This window comes from Pteropus medius, unplaced genomic scaffold, assembly GCF_902729225.1.
Source record: "Pteropus medius unplaced genomic scaffold, Ma_sr-lr_union100, whole genome shotgun sequence".
Classification (NCBI taxonomy): domain Eukaryota; kingdom Metazoa; phylum Chordata; class Mammalia; order Chiroptera; family Pteropodidae; genus Pteropus; species Pteropus medius.
Genome location: NW_024349803.1, coordinates 18,871,019 through 18,875,649, shown reverse-complemented (window position 1 = coordinate 18,875,649; position 4,631 = coordinate 18,871,019). Strand labels below are relative to the sequence as shown.

General features: G+C 55.1%; 1 protein-coding gene and 1 pseudogene across 6 annotated transcripts in view; one reads left to right on the top strand and one right to left on the bottom strand.

Moving 5' to 3' along the window:
- Positions 1-2,049: 2,049 nt before the first annotated feature.
- LOC120582279 (serine protease 42-like) overlaps positions 2,050-4,631 on the top strand; it is a 19,822-nt gene continuing 17,240 nt past the window's right edge. For 3 of the 6 annotated variants that reach the window (XR_005647525.1, XM_039837567.1, XM_039837568.1), the window contains exons 1-2: positions 2,050-2,278; positions 3,138-3,235. The gene's annotated coding sequence lies outside the window, so the exon portion shown is untranslated. Of the gene's footprint in view, positions 2,279-2,965; positions 3,057-3,109; positions 3,236-3,689; positions 3,875-4,631 lie in introns of all 6 variants that reach the window. The other 3 variants (XM_039837569.1, XM_039837571.1, XM_039837570.1) reach the window with 3 other exon arrangements.
- Positions 4,101-4,220, bottom strand: LOC120582582 (uncharacterized; annotated as a pseudogene).

The following is a 4,631-nucleotide window of genomic DNA, read 5'->3' as shown; positions in this document are numbered from 1 at the left end:
TCAGGTCTTTGCTCCTGCCGTCCCCTCTGGTACATCTTGTGGACCCTCGATCCTTTACCCCCGACTGCTTTCTAAAAGCCCGCCCCATCCCAGAGGAGCCCAGGGAACACTGGGTAAGTGAGAAGCAAAAGGGCAAATTCTCGGCAAGGTGCTGGAGAGGCGCAGAGGCAGGTGGGGGCGGGCTAGGCTTCCCGAGGTCCTGGCCTCCCCGCCTCTGCTGGCTCGAAGCAAGGCTCCTGCTCTATTTTCAAGAAGTCTGGCCCGGGACTTGGAGCTCCTTGAAATATTTTCCCCCACCATCCCTTCTCTCCCCCACTCACTTTAATTAAAACCATTGTTTTTCAAGCACATGTTAATTAAAAAGCAAACATGTTTTGCTTAGTAATTTGGAGGCTCTGGTTATGCAAACCAGAGTCATTCCAGTTAAAAAAATTCCTCACCCAGCTCTCCCCAGTGTCTTGGGAGCTGAGAACCCAGTGGCTGTGGTAGATGCACATCCCTTCAGAGTCTACGCTCCCTGGGGAGGCCTAGCCAAGGCATGGTGTCCTCTCTGTCCCACAGGTGGGGACGCCATAGGGACACGCTGGCCCAGATTTCTAGCAAGCCCAGCACTGCCAGCCCTCTGCAAACATGTGCTTTGGGCCCTGGGAGCAATAGCTGTCAAGAGTGACAGACTCATGCACCCCGTCCCGCAGGCAGGGTCCTTGTCTCAGAGCCACCACCCAATTATGAGGTGAAGCGGGGAGGGTGGCAGCATGGCGATTCGAGCCCAGCCAGGAAGGCTGGCGGGCGCTGAATGGCCAGGGTCGCCTCCCTGAGGTCTCTGGCACAGCTGGGGCTATGGCTACCCAAAGCTGGGACGGTAGGTCCCCGAGGTGAGGGCTCAGGGTGAGGATCCACCTGATGGGTAGGGTGCGCCCTGGGAGCTCAGAGGTCCCCACTCCGTGTCTGGCGATGCTTCCAGTGCCATGTCCCCACTCTGGCTCCAGGGGCCGCATCCTCGCGGCCACTGCAGGAAGCCGGAGACTCTAAGAAGGAAGGTTCAGTGGTCTCCAGTCCGTTCTTCTCCCCGCCCCTGGCAGGGATGGGGGCATCTCACCAAGAGACCTCTCCAAGCCTTGCCACCACGTTGCAAACCGCCTGCTGGCTCTCCAGGCTTGGTGTCCCATTAACGAGAGTGTCCCTTATATGTGTGCTAGTGTGTGTCTCCATGTGTGAGTCTATCCAGGTGTGTGTCCGAGTCTCCCTATGTGGTCTGTGTGAGTCTGTTAGCCATGACTCTGGTGCGAGGGGCTTTCCCTCCCTCTGAAGAAGAGTACTTGAAGTCCTGAGGAATGGTGTGGGTTTGGGGGGCAGTGACCGGGGAGCTAGGTTTGTGTGTGAGGGGAGGGGAGGTGGGCCCCCAGCGCTGACCCTGGCCCTGTGGGACACGCGGCTGGCTCGGAGCTTCCGCAGGGGCGGGGCGCAGGCTCGGGGCAGGCAGCCAGGAGTCCAGCCTTGTGCCACCGGGCTGGCCCTCTTCCTCCTCTGCACTTGGCCTTCTCTTCTGTAAAATGAGAAGTATGTGCTGGGATGTGTGCAACTTATTACACGCAGTGTTTCCCCCATGGGGACACACACGCCCTCACAAGCCGCGACACACTGTGACACATGCTGGCAGCCGGCTCTCAGGACTCAGTCCGCACCGGGCGACGGGCCAGTGACACACACACTGCCGCCTCTCCGCTCACACCCACATCCCGGGAGGAGTCACTGCTCCCGCCGCGCGCCCCCGGCCGGCCCGCGGCGGCGCTTCTGTGCTCCGTCCCCCTCGCCGCGCCGGGAAACCGCAGCGGGGCGGGCCGCGATGAGCTCACGCCGCCGCCCGCCCGCCAGGCCGCCCCGGCCTAACTCGCTCCAGATGCCGCGCGGCCGGGCGGCCCGGGTCTGCGCCGGGAGGCGGCTCTCGGGCGCCCCCTGCAGGGCGCCGCGCCGGGGCTCCAGGAGGTGGCGGCCCCGGAGGGACTGGGGCTGGGGGCTGCCCACCCCGGAAGGGGAGGGCCTCACTCCCCTCCCGCCAGCCCTGAGGCCCCGCCCACTGCCTGATTCCAGTGCGGGTGTCCTGGTGAAGGCTCTTCGGCCGCACCCTGCGTGGTTTCCAGGCCCCAGTCCGCGACCCCTCCCTGGTCGGCTCAACTCCACGTGCTGTGGGGCAGTCACCACCCTACAGGCTGCCCTTCCCCAGACCTCGCGATCTCCCCCTTTTCTTCCCCCACCCCGGGTTTCCCGGGACGACCAGGTACTGCAGCTCAAGCCTCCCGCCTTAGTGGCCCTGGCCAGGCCCTGCCCACACTTGTTCCTCTCGGAACAAACACCCTAGTTTCTACTGGGAAAGCAGCAGGGGCCTGACCACCGCCTGTTTTTAATCAGGAGCTGGTATTTCCCCGAAATCGCGGGCCGGTGGCTGACCTCACGGGGATGACGGGTGGCCCTGAGCCAGGGGGCGGGAGCCGGCTCCCGAGTGAGCCCCTGACGCCTGGCCTTGCGGAGAAGTCGGCAGAGAGGAGGGGCTTTGGTTTCTAGTTCCAGCTCAGCTGCTGGCTCATCCAAAAATCTGTCCATCTGTCTATCTGCTCTGTTGTGTGTCCTGGGCCCCGTCTCAGCCCCGCCCTGGGCTCCCTTTACCCCCGCGTCGTGTGATTCGGGCAAACCGTTCAACCTCTCGCTTCTCACTTCCTCCACCGGGGGATGGGGCTGCTGTGGGATTAGAGGGGGGACCAGCAAGGGAGAGCAGGCGGACCCCAGGAGCAGTGATTTCCAGAGGGCAGGAAGAGGGGACTCTCCCAGCTGAGAGGCCAGGCATCAGGCCTGGGCTTCCTGGGGCAGGCTTGGGAGGTGGGAGATGAAGCAGGCAGGTAGCCGGGCGGTGGACATGTCCAGCGGCTGGAAGATTTCGCCGGTCTGCTCTGGGACCTGCACTTTACAGATGCAGAGGCCCCTCTGGAAAGTAACAATAGCAGGGAATGAATACTTTTTTGAGCACTGCCTGTGCCAGGCAATTCTCTAAGCACTTAGAGGTATTAATACATTCTCTCTTCACTACAATTCTATTCATTTATTCATTCAACAGATGCTTATTGAGTATTACTATGTGCCAGATATGTTCCAGGAGCTGGGAATACGGCAGTGACAAGACAGACAAAAACCCTGCCCACATAAAGTTTGCATACGGAAGGGCGAGGCAGCCAATACACATGTGAGTAAAAGATTGTGAGAAGTGCTACAGAGAACTTTAGAGGAGGATGAGAGGGATCAAGTGGGCAGAGTGGGAGGTGAGGCACAATTTTTGAGTGGGTGTCCAAGGAGAACCTCACTGATGGGGTGACATTCGAGTATAAACCAAATATGACCCACCATTTCTTAGCTGAGAATGGTTTTTACAGAAGTGCATTTACAATCGATTCCACGGTAGGGAACACTAACTTTGATGTCATCTCTCTAAAAGAATTCCGTTCTCGTCCTTAGTTGACCTGTATGAGAAAAAACAAAACAAAAACAACCATACTCAGTTCTTATTATATTTCAAATTTCATCAGTAAACATCTTGTGGAAGTTCATTTTCTCTCTTGTTATGTAAGTACCCGCATAATAGTCTTGATTTTGTCTCTTGGTCCACCAAGCCTAAAATATTTATTATCTGGCCTCTACAGAAAGAGTTTGCTGACCCTGGTATTGACCCAGCTTTGTGGATGGCTATGCGGAGGTAGAGGGTAGAGCCAGGAGGCAGGGGCCCATCGTGAGGCACATCAAAGAGGCCAGTCGTAGCTGAGCAGAGTGATGAGGAAGGGTCAGAGAAACCCAGGCAGATGGCGCAAGGCCTTGTGCCGTTTCCTAGGTATTATTTTATTTTATTTTATTTTATTTTATTTTATTTTATTTTATTTTTTATTTTATTTTATTTTATATTTTATTTTATTTTATTTTATATTTTATTATTATTATTATTATTATTATTATTATTATTATTATTTTTTTTTTTTTTAGGCGAAGCAACCCTTGGTTGACCTCACAGATTGCAAGGAACTTGTCAGCTTGCAATCCCTTATTTTTAATTTTTTTTACGCTTACAGCACCTGGTCTTCCTAGGTGGTCTCCCATCCAAGTACTAATCAGGCCCGACCCTGGCTTAACTTCCGAGATCAGATGGGATCCCACTTATTCAGGGTGGTCATGCCGTAGACTACCTAGGTATTTTTAAAATGCGTGTGGCCATCCTTAATAGAATATCTTTCCCCCCCTTATTTTATGTTCTAATTTGTTATTGCTGCAGAATATGAAGTTATTGATTTTGTATATCTATCCTTTCCCCCAGCCCTCTTAGTTAATTCTTATAGTTTTATTCGTTTTTCAGTGGGCTCATTTGGATGTGTTTCAGAAGGCAATTACATCTTCCACAAATGATACGTTTTGCATCTTCCTGCCTGCGTATAACTCGGTTTCTTCCTTTCTCTCCCTCTCTCCCTCCACTCCCCCTTCTCCTTGCCTCCCTCCCATTCCCTCATCTCCTTCCTCTTCCCTCTCCCCTTCCTTCCTTCCCTTCTCTGCCTTCGCTACTCCCCCCTTCCAGTACCCTCCTCCTCCTGCCTTGTCTC